Raw genomic sequence first — 12,568 nt, forward strand, 5'->3', positions numbered from 1 at the left:
TGAATTGGCCATGCTAAATTGCCCGTAGTGTTAGGTAAGGGGCAAATGTGAGGGTATGGGTGGGTTTCGCTTCGGCGGGTCGGTGTGGACTTGTTGGGCCCAAGGGCCTGTTTCCACACTGTAAGTAATCTAATCTAATGATAATCATGTTATAAACTGTGAGAGTGATAATTGAGGGGGTTATAAATGATAATAATGTTAATAACGGTGAGGGTGATAACTGAGAGGTATATTAATGATAATAATGTTAAGAACGGTGAGGGTGATAATTGAGGGGGATTTTAATGATAATAATGTTAATAACAGTGAGGGTGATAATTGAGGGGAATTTTAATGATAATAATGTTAATAACGGTGAGGGTGACAATTGAGGGGATTATATGAATGATAATAATGTTAATAACGATGAGGGTTATAATTGAGGGGATTATAATAATGATAATTTAATGACAGTGAGGGTGATAATTGAGGGGGATATTAATGATAATAATGTTAATAAAGGTGAGGGTGATAATTGAGGGGATTATATTAATGATAATAATGTTAATAACAGTGAGGGTGATAGTTGAGGGGGATATTAACGATAATAATGTTACCAACGGTGAGGGTGATAATTGTGGGGGATATTAATGATAATCATGTTAATAACGGTGAGGGTGATAATTGAAGGGGATATTAATAATAATAATGTTAATAATGGTGAGGGTGATAATTGAGGGGTATATTAATGATAATAATGTTAATAACGGTGAGAGTGATAATTAAGGGGGATATTAATGATAATAATGTTAATAACGGTGAGGGTGATAGTTGAGGGGGATATTAACGATAATAATGTTATCAACGGTGAGGGTGATAATTGAGGGGGATATTAATAACAATAATGTTAATAACAATGAGGGTGATAATTGAGGGGGATAATAATGATAATAATGTTAATAACGGTGAGGGTGATAATTGAGGGGAATAATAACGATAATAATGTTAATAACGGTGAGGGTGATAATTGAGGGAGATATTAACGATAATAATGTTAATAACGGTGAGGGTGATAATTGAGGAGGATATTCATGATAGTAATGTTAATAACGGAGAGGGTGATAATTGAGGGGATTACATTAATGATAATAATGTTAATAACAGTGAGGGTGTTAATTGAGGGGGATTTTAATGATAATAATGTTAATAACGGTGAGGGTGACAATTGAGGGGATTATGTGAATGATAATAATGTTAACAATGGTGAGGGTTATAATTGAGGGGATTATATTAATGATAATAATGTTAATAAAAGTGAGGGTGATAATTGAGGGGGATATTAATGATAATGTTAATAAAGGTGAGGGTGATAATTGAGGGGATCATATTAATGATAATAATGTTAATAACAGTGAGGGTGATAATTGAGGGGAATTTCAATGATAATAATGTTAATAACAGTGAGGGTGATAATTGAGCGGGGTATAAATTTGGTAATAATGTCATAACCAGTGAGAGTGAAAATTCAGGGGTGTATTAATGATAATAATGTTAATAACAGTGAGTGTGATAGTTCAGGGGGTTATGAATGTGATCATGTTGTAAACGCTGGGAGTGATAATTGAAGGGATATTAATGCCGATTTTGCTGCTGGGTTGGACAAGGTGGCCGAGTGGTTAAGGCGATGGATTGCTAATCCATTGTGCTCTGCACGCGTGGGTTCGAATCCCATCCTTGTCGGCCCTTTCGTACGTGCTTGGTGCTGTTCCCCCTCACAGACACACATGTTGATGGAGCTGGTTTACATCCACGCCTTTTAGGAGTGGCTCAGTGGCTAGCACAGCGCCACGGACCCAGGTTCGATCCCAGCCTTGGGTGACAATCTGTTAGGAGTTTGCACATTTTCTCTGCGTCTGTGTGGGTTTCCTCCCACAATCCAAAGGTGTGCAGGTGAGATGAATTGGCCATGCTGAATTGCCCATAGAATTAGATGCATTAGTCAGGAGTAAATGTGGGGAATGGGGCTGGGTGGGTTACTCTTCAGAGGGTTGGTGCGTTCTTGTTGGGCCGAATGGCTTGTTTCGATACTGTAGGGAATCTTATCTAATGTAATGATCATTGACGGAGTTAATGATGATAATATTAATAATGGTGAGGGTGATAATTGGGGGGTTATTAATGATAATAATGTTATGAACAGTGAGGGTGATAATTGAGGGTGTTATTAATGATAATCATATTAATAACGGTGAGGATGATAATTGAGGGGATTATATGAATGATAATAATGTTAATAACGGTGAGGGTGATAATTGAGGGAATTATTAATGATAATAATGTTAATAACGGTGAGGGTGATAATTGAGGGAGATATTAACGATAATAATGTTAATAACGGTGAGGGTGATAATTGAGGGGAATAATAACGATAATAATGTTAATAACGGTGAGGGTGATAATTGAGGGGTATTTTGACGATAATAATGTTAATAACGGTGAGGGTGATAATTGAGGGGGATAATAATGATAATCATGTTAATAACGGTGAGGGTGATAATTGAGGGGATTATATTAATGATAAGAATGTTAATAACAGTGAGGGTGTTAATTGAGGGGGATTTTAATGATAATAATGTTAATAACGGTGAGGGTGCTAACTGAGAGGTATATTAATGATAATAATGTTAAGAACGGTGAGGGTGATAATTGAGGGGGATTTTAATGATAATAATGTTAATAACAGTGAGGGTGATAATTGAGGGGAATTTTAATGATAATAATGTTAATAACGGTGAGGGTGACAATTGAGGGGATTATATGAATGATAATAATGTTAATAACGGTGAGGGTGATAATTGAGGGGATTATATGAATGATAATAATGTTAATAACGGTGAGGGTGCTAACTGAGAGGTATATTAATGATAATAATGTTAAGAACGGTGAGGGTGATAATTGAGGGGGATTTTAATGATAATAATGTTAATAACGGTGAGGGTGATAATTGAGGGGGATATTAATGATAATCATGTTAATAACGGTGAGGGTGATAATTGAGGGGGATATTAATGATAATCATGTTAATAACGGTGAGGGTGCTAACTGAGAGGTATATTAATGATAATAATGTTAAGAACGGTGAGGGTGATAATTGAGGGGGATTTTAATGATAATAATGTTAATAACGGTGAGGGTGACAATTGAGGGGATTATTTGAATGATAATAATGTTAATAACGGTGAGGGTGATAATTGAGGGGGATATTAATGATAATAATGTTAATAATGGTGAGGGTGATAATTGAGGGGTATATTAATGATAATAATGTTAATAACAGTGAGAGTGATAATTAAGGGGGATATTAATGATAATAATGTTAATAACGGTGAGGGTGATAGTTGAGGGGGATATTAACGATAATAATGTTATCAACGGTGAGGGTGATAATTGAGGGGGATATTAATAACAATAATGTTAATAACAATGAGGGTGATAATTGAGGGGGATAATAATGATAATAATGTTAATAACGGTGAGGGTGATAATTGAGGGAGATATTAACGATAATAATGTTAATAACGGCGAGGGTGATAATTGAGGAGGATATTAATGATAGTAATGTTAATAACGGAGAGGGTGATAATTGAGGGGATTACATTAATGATAATAATGTTAATAACAGTGAGGGTGTTAATTGAGGGGGATTTTAATGATAATAATGTTAATAACGCTGAGGGTGACAATTGAGGGGGATTTTAATGATAATAATGTTAATAACGCTGAGGGTGACAATTGAGGGGATTATATGAATGATAATAATGTTAATAACGGTGAGGGTTATAATTGAGGGGATTATATTAATGATAATTTAATGACAGTGAGGGTGATAATTGAGGGGGATATTAATGATAATAATGTTAATAAAGGTGAGGGTGATAATTGAGGGGATTATATTAATGATAATAATGTTAATAACAGTGAGGGTGGTAATTGAGGGGAATTTTAATGATAATAATGTTAATAACGGTGAGGGTGACAATTGAGGGGATTATGTGAATGATAATAATGTTAACAATGGTGAGGGTAAAAAATTGCGGGGATTATATTAATGATAATTTAATGACAGTGAGGGTGATAATTGAGGGGGATATTAATGATAATATTAATAAAGGTGAGGGTGATAATTGAGGTGATTATATTAATGATAATAATGTTAATAACAGTGAGGGTGATAGTTGAGGGGAATTTCAATGATAATAATGTTAATAACAGTGAGGGTGATAATTGAGCGGGGTATAAATTTGGTAATAATGTTATAACCAGTGAGAGTGAAAATTCAGGGGTGTATTAATGATAATAATGTTAATAACAGTGAGTGTGACAGTTCAGGGGGTTATGAATGTGATCATGTTGTAAACGCTGGGAGTGATAATTGAAGGGATATTAATGCCGGTTTTGCTGCTGGGTTGGACAAGGTGGCCGAGTGGTTATGGCGATGGATGGCTAATCCATTGTGCTCTGCACGCGTGGGTTCGAATCCCATCCTTGTCGGCCCTTTCTTGCGTGCTTGGTGCTGTTCCCCCTCACATACACACATGTTGATGGAGCTGGTTTACATCCACGCCTTTTAGGAGTGGCTCAGTGGCTAGCACAGCGCCACGGACCCAGGTTCGATCCCAGCCTTGGGTGACAATCTGTCAGGCGTTTGCACGTTTTCTCTGCGTCTGTGTCGGTTTCCTCCCACAATCCAAAGGTGTGCAGGTGCGATGAATTGCCCATAGAATTAGATGCATTAGTCAGGAGTAAATGTGGGGAATGGGCTGGGTGGGTTACTCTTCAGAGGGTTGGTATGTTCTTGTTGGGCCGAATGGCTTGTTTCGATACTGTACGGAATCTTATCTAATGCAATGATCGTTGAGGGGATCATTGAGGGAGTTAATGATGATAATATTAATAATGGTGAGGGTGATAATTGGGGGGTTATTAATGATAATAATGTTATGAACAGTGAGGGTGATAATTGAGGGTGTTATTAATGATAATAATGTTAATAACGGTGAGGGTGATAATTGAGGGAATTATTAATGATAATAATGTTAATAACGGTGAGGGTGATAATTGAGGGGAATAATAACGATAATAATGTTAATAACGGTGAGGGTGATAATTGAGGGGTATTTTAACGATAATAATGTTAATAACGGCGAGGGTGGTAATTGAGGAGGATATTAATGATAGTAATGTTAATAACGGAGAGGGTGATAATTGAGGGGATTATATTAATGATAAGAATGTTAATAACAGTGAGGGTGTTAATTGAGGGGGATTTTAATGATAATAATGTTAATAACGGTGAGGGTGATAACTGAGAGGTATATTAATGATAATAATGTTAAGAACGGTGAGGGTGATAATTGAGGGGGATTTTAATGATAATAATGTTAATAACAGTGAGGGTGATAATTGAGGGGAATTTTAATGATAATAATGTTAATAACGGTGAGGGTGACAATTGAGGGGATTATATGAATGATAATAATGTTAATAACGGTGAGGGTGATAATTGAGGGAGATATTAACGATAATAATGTTAATAACGGTGAGGGTGATAATTGAGGGGAATAATAATGATAATAATGTTAATAACGGTGAGGGTGATAATTGAGGGGTATTTTAACGATAATAATGTTAATAACGGCGAGGGTGGTAATTGAGGAGGATATTAATGATAGTAATGTTAATTACGGTGAGGGTGATAATTGAGGGGATTATATTAATGATAAGAATGTTAATAACAGTGAGGGTGTTAATTGAGGGGGATTTTAATGATAATAATGTTAATAACGGTGAGGGTGCTAACTGAGAGGTATATTAATGATAATAATGTTAAGAACGGTGAGGGTGATAATTGAGGGGGATTTTAATGATAATAATGTTAATAACAGTGAGGGTGATAATTGAGGGGAATTTTAATGATAATAATGTTAATAACGGTGAGGGTGACAATTGAGGGGATTATATGAATGATAATAATGTTAATAACGGTGAGGGTTATAATTGAGGGGATTATATTAATGATAATTTAATGACAGTGAGGGTGATAATTGAGGGGGATATTAATGATAATAATGTTAATAAAGGTGAGGGTGATAATTGAGGGGATTATATTAATGATAATAATGTTAATAACAGTGAGGGTGATAATTGAGGGGAATTTTAATGATAATAATGTTAATAACGGTGAGGGTGACAATTGAGAGGATTATGTGAATGATAATAATGTTAACAATGGTGAGGGTTATAATTGAGGGGATTATATTAATGATAATTTAATGACAGTGAGGGTGATAATTGAGGGGGATATTAACGATAATAATGTTACCAACGGTGAGGGTGATAATTGAGGGGTATATTAATGATAATAATGTTAATAACGGTGAGGGTGACAATTGAGGGGATTATATGAATGATAATAATGTTAATAACGGAGAGGGTGATAATTGAGGGAGATATTAACGATAATAATGTTAATAACGGCGAGGGTGATAATTGAGGAGGATATTAATGATAGTAATGTTAATAACAGTGAGGGTGATAATTGAGGGGATTATATTAATGATCATGTTAATAACAGTGAGGGTGATAATTCAGGGGGATATTAATGATAATAATGTTTATAAATAACACGGAATCTTATCTAATGTAATGATAATTGAGGGGGATCATTGAGGGAGTTAGTGATGATAATATTAATAATAGTGAGGGTGATAATTGCGGGGTTATTAATGATAATAATGTTATGAACAGTGAGGGTGATAATTGAGGGTGTTATTAATGATAATCATGTTAATAACGGTGAGGATGATAATTGAGGGGGATATCAATAACGATAATGTTAATAACGGTGAGGGTGATAACTGAGGTGGATATTAATGATGATAATGTAAATAACGGTGAGGGTGATAATTGAGGGGAGTGTTAATGATAATAATGTTAATAACGGTGAGGGTGATAATTGAGGGAGATATTAACGATAACAATGTTAATAACGGTGAGGGTGATAATTGAGGGGGATATTAACGATAATAATGTTAATAACGGTGAGGGAGATAATTGAGGGGATTATATTAATGATAATAATGTTAATAACAGTGAGGGTGATAATTGAGGGGGATATTAATGATAATAAGGTTAATAATGGTGAGGGTGATAATTGAGGGAGATATTAACGATAGTAATGTTAATAACGGTGAGGGTCATAATTGAGGGGGATAATACTGAAAATAATGTCAGTAACGGTGAGGGTGATGATTGAGCGGAATATTAATGATAATCATTTTAATAACGGTGAGGGTGATAATTGAGGAGGACATTAATAACAATAATGTTAATAACGATGAGGGTGATAATTGAGTGGGATATTAATGATAGTAATGTTAATAATGGTGAGGGTGATAATTGAGGGGATTATATTAATGATAATAATGTTAATAACAGTGAGGGTGATAATTGAGGGAGATATTAACGATAATAATGTTAATAACGGTGAGGGTGATAATTGAGGGGGATATTAATGATAATAATGTTAATAACGGTGAGGGTGATAATTGGGGGGTTATTAACGATAGTAATGTTAATAACGGTGAGGGTGATAATTGAGGGGGTTATTAATAATAATCCTTTCAATAACAGTGAGGGTGATAATTGAGGAGGATATTAACGATAATGGTGTTAATAACGGTGAGGGTGCTAGTTGAGGGGGATATTAAAGATAATAATGTTAATAACGATGAGGGTGATAATTGAGGAGGATATTAATGATAGTAATGTTAATAACGGTGAGGGTGACAATTGAGGGGGATATTAATGATAATAATGTTAATAATGGTGAGGGTGATGATTGAGCGGGATATTAATGATAATCATGTTAATAACGGTGAGGGTGATAATTGAGGGCGATAATAATGAAAATATTGTTAATAACGGTGAGGGTGATAATTGAGGACATTAATAATAATAATGTTAATAACGATGAGGGTGATAATTGAGGGGAATTTTAATGATAATAATGTTAATAACGGTGAGGGTGATCATTGAGCGGGGTATAAATTTGGTAATAATGTTATAACCAGTAAGAGTGATAATTCAGGGGGATATTAATGATAATAATGTTAATAACAGTGAGAGTGATAATTTAGGGGGGTATTAATGATAATAATGTTAATAACAGTGAGAGTAATAATTTAGGGGGATATTAATGATAATAATGTTAATAACGGTGAGGGTGATAATTGAGGGGGGTGTTAATGATAATAATGTTATCAACAGTGAGGGTGATAATTGAGGGGGATATTAATGATAATCCTGTTAATAACGGTGAGGGTGATAATTGAGGCGGTATTATTGATAATAATGTTAATAACGGTGAGGGTGATAATTGAGGGGGATATTGATGATAATGTTAATAACAGTGAGGGTGATAATTAAGGGGGGTATTAATGATAATAATGTTAATCACGTTGAGGGTGATATTTGAGGGGGATATTGATGGTAATAATGTTAATAACAGTGAGGGTGATAATTGAGGAGGGGGATATTGATGAGAATAATGTTAATAACCATGAGGGTGATAATTGAGGGGATTATATTAATGATAATAATGTTAATAACCATGAGGGTGATAATTGAGGTGATTATATAAATGATAATGTTAATTACGGTGAGGGTGATAATTGAGGGGGATATTAATGATAATAACGTTAATAACGGTGAGGGAGATAATTCAGGGGGTTATTTGGGCGGCACGGTGGCACAGTGGTTAGCACTGCTGTCTCACAGCGCCAGAGACCCTGGTTCAATTCCCACCTCAGGCGACTGACTGTGTGGAGTTTGCACGTTCTCCCGTGTCTGCGTGGGTTTCCTCCGGGTGCTGCGGTTTCCTCCCACAGTCCAAAGATGTGCAGGCCAGGTGAATTGGCCATGCTAAATTGCCCGTAGTGTTAGGTAAGGGGCAAATGTGAGGGTATGGGTGGGTTTCGCTTCGGCGGGTCGGTGTGGACTTGTTGGGCCCAAGGGCCTGTTTCCACACTGTAAGTAATCTAATCTAATGATAATCATGTTATAAACTGTGAGAGTGATAATTGAGGGGGTTATAAATGATAATAATGTTAATAACGGTGAGGGTGATAACTGAGAGGTACATTAATGATAATAATGTTAAGAACGGTGAGGGTGACAATTGAGGGGATTATATGTATGATAATAATGTTAATAACGATGAGGGTTATAATTGAGGGGATTATAATAATGATAATTTAATGACAGTGAGGGTGACAATTGAGGGGATTATATGTATGATAATAATGTTAATAAAGGTGAGGGTGATAATTGACGGGATTATATTAATGATAATAATGTTAATAACAGTGAGGGTGATAGTTGAGGGGGATATTAACGATAATAATGTTACCAACGGTGAGGGTGATAATTGAGGGGGATATTAATGATAATCATGTTAATAACGGTGAGGGTGATAATTGAGGGGTATATTAATGATAATAATGTTAATAACAGTGAGAGTGATAATAGAGAGGAATATTAACGATAATAATGTTAATAACGGTGAGGGTGATAATTGAGGGGGATATTAATAATAATAATGTTAATAATGGTGAGGGTGATAATTGAGGGGTATATTAATGATAATAATGTTAATAACGGTGAGAGTGATAATTAAGGGGGATATTAATGATAATAATGTTAATAACGGTGAGGGTGATAGTTGAGGGGGATATTAACGATAATAATGTTATCAACGGTGAGGGTGATAATTGAGGGGGATATTAATAACAATAATGTTAATAACAATGAGGGTGATAATTGAGGGGGATAATAATGATAATAATGTTAATAACGGTGAGGGTGATAATTGAGGGGAATAATAACGATAATAATGTTAATAACGGTGAGGGTGATAATTGAGGGAGATATTAACGATAATAATGTTAATAACGGTGAGGGTGATAATTGAGGGGGATAATAATGATAATCATGTTAATAACGGCGAGGGTGATAATTGAGGAGGATATTAATGATAGTAATGTTAATAACGGAGAGGGTGATAATTGAGGGGATTACATTAATGATAATAATGTTAATAACAGTGAGGGTGTTAATTGAGGGGGATTTTAATGATAATAATGTTAATAACGGTGAGGGTGACAATTGAGGGGATTATGTGAATGATAATAATGTTAACAATGGTGAGGGTTATAATTGAGGGGATTATATTAATGATAATTTAATGACAGTGAGGGTGATAATTGAGGGGGATATTAATGATAATGTTAATAAAGGTGAGGGTGATAATTGAGGGGATCATATTAATGATAATAATGTTAATAACAGTGAGGGTGATAATTGAGGGGAATTTCAATGATAATAATGTTAATAACAGTGAGGGTGATAATTGAGCGGGGTATAAATTTGGTAATAATGTCATAACCAGTGAGAGTGAAAATTCAGGGGTGTATTAATGATAATAATGTTAATAACAGTGAGTGTGATAGTTCAGGGGGTTATGAATGTGATCATGTTGTAAACGCTGGGAGTGATAATTGAAGGGATATTAATGCCGATTTTGCTGCTGGGTTGGACAAGGTGGCCGAGTGGTTAAGGCGATGGATTGCTAATCCATTGTGCTCTGCACGCGTGGGTTCGAATCCCATCCTTGTCGGCCCTTTCTTACGTGTTTGGTGCTGTTCCCCGTCACAGACGCACGTTTTGATGGAGCTGGTTTACATCCTCGCCTTTTAGGAGTGGCTCAGTGGCGAGCACAGCGCCACGGACCCAGGTTCGATCCCAGCCTTGGGTGACAATCTGTTAGGAGTTTGCACATTTTCTCTGCGTCTGTGTGGGTTTCCTCCCACAATCCAAAGGTGTGCAGGTGAGATGAATTGGCCATGCTGCATTGCCCATAGAATTAGATGCATTAGTCAGGAGTAAATGTGGGGAATGGGGCTGGGTGGGTTACTCTTCAGAGGGTTGGTGCGTTCTTGTTGGGCCGAATGGCTTGTTTCGATACTGTAGGGAATCTTATCTAATGTAATGATCATTGAGGGAGTTAATGATGATAATATTAATAATGGTGAGGGTGATAATTGGGGGGTTATTAATGATAATAATGTTATGAACAGTGAGGGTGATAATTGAGGGTGTTATTAATGATAATCATATTAATAACGGTGAGGATGATAATTGAGGGGATTATTAATGATAATAATGTTAATAACGGTGAGGGTGATAATTGAGGGAGACATTAACGATAATAATGTTAATAACGGTGAGGGTGATAATTGAGGGGAATAATAACGATAATAATGTTAATAACGGTGAGGGTGATAATTGAGGGGGATAATAATGATAATCATGTTAATAACGGCGAGGGTGGTAATTGAGGAGGATATTAATGATAGTAATGTTAATAACGGTGAGGGTGATAATTGAGGGGATTATATTAATGATAAGAATGTTAATAACAGTGAGGGTCTTAATTGAGGGGGATTTTAATGATAATAATGTTAATAACGGTGAGGGTGCTGACTGAGAGGTATATTAATGATAATAATGTTAAGAACGGTGAGGGTGATAATTGAGGGGGATTTTAATGATAATAATGTTAATAACAGTGAGGGTGATAATTGAGGGGAATTTTAATGATAATAATGTTATTAACGGTGAGGGTGACAATTGAGGGGATTATATGAATGATAATAATGTTAATAACGGTGAGGGTTATAATTGAGGGGATTATATTAATGATAATTTAATGACAGTGAGGGTGATAATTGAGGGGGATATTAATGATAATAATGTTAATAACAGTGAGGGTGATAGTTGAGGGGAATTTTAATGATAATAATGTTAATAACAGTGAGGGTGATAATTGAGCGGGGTATATATTTGGTAATAATATCATAACCAGTAAGAGTGATAATTCAGGGGGGCATTAATGATAATAATGTTAATAACAGTGAGTATGATAGTTCAGGGGGTTATTAATGTGATCATGTTGTAAACGCTGGGAGTGATAATTGAAGGGATATTAATGCCAGCGTTGCTGCTGGGTTGGACAAGGTGGCCGAGTGGTTAAGGCGATGGATTGCTAATCTATTGTGCTCTGCACGCGTGGGTTCGAGCCCCATCCTTATCGTCCCTTTCTTACGTGCTTGGTGCTGTTCCCCCTCACAGACACACATGTTGATGGAGCTGGTTTACATCCACGCCTTTTAGGAGTGGCTCAGTGGCTAGCACAGCGCCACGGACCCAGGTTCGATCCCAGCCTTGGGTGACAATCTGTCAGGCGTTTGCACGTTTTCTCTGCGTCTGTGTAGGTTTCCTCCCACAATCCAAAGGTGTGCAGGTGCGATGAATTGCCCATAGAATTAGATGCATTAGTCAGGAGTAAATGTGGGGAATGGGGTTGGGTGGGTTACTCTTCAGAGGGTTGGTATGTTCTTGTTGGGCCGAATGGCTTGTTTCGATACTGTACGGAATCTTATCTAATGCAATGATCGTTGAGGGGATCATT

The 12,568-nt window shown here is 35.9% G+C and overlaps 4 non-coding genes across 4 annotated transcripts; all 4 read left to right on the forward strand.

Moving 5' to 3' along the window:
- Positions 1 to 1,637: 1,637 nt before the first annotated feature.
- trnas-gcu (transfer RNA serine (anticodon GCU)) lies at positions 1,638 to 1,719 on the forward strand. The gene has a single exon. It is a non-coding gene; the product is annotated as a tRNA-Ser (tRNA).
- A 2,729-nt stretch (positions 1,720 to 4,448) lies between these two features.
- On the forward strand, positions 4,449 to 4,530 carry trnas-gcu (transfer RNA serine (anticodon GCU)). The gene has a single exon. It is a non-coding gene; the product is annotated as a tRNA-Ser (tRNA).
- Positions 4,531 to 10,632: 6,102 nt separating this feature from the next.
- Positions 10,633 to 10,714, forward strand: trnas-gcu (transfer RNA serine (anticodon GCU)). The gene has a single exon. It is a non-coding gene; the product is annotated as a tRNA-Ser (tRNA).
- Positions 10,715 to 12,108: 1,394 nt separating this feature from the next.
- Positions 12,109 to 12,190, forward strand: trnas-gcu (transfer RNA serine (anticodon GCU)). The gene has a single exon. It is a non-coding gene; the product is annotated as a tRNA-Ser (tRNA).
- The last annotated feature ends 378 nt before the right edge of the window (positions 12,191 to 12,568 follow it).

The sequence above is a fragment of the Hemiscyllium ocellatum genome, chromosome 46, assembly GCF_020745735.1.
Source record: "Hemiscyllium ocellatum isolate sHemOce1 chromosome 46, sHemOce1.pat.X.cur, whole genome shotgun sequence".
NCBI lineage: Eukaryota > Metazoa > Chordata > Chondrichthyes > Orectolobiformes > Hemiscylliidae > Hemiscyllium > Hemiscyllium ocellatum.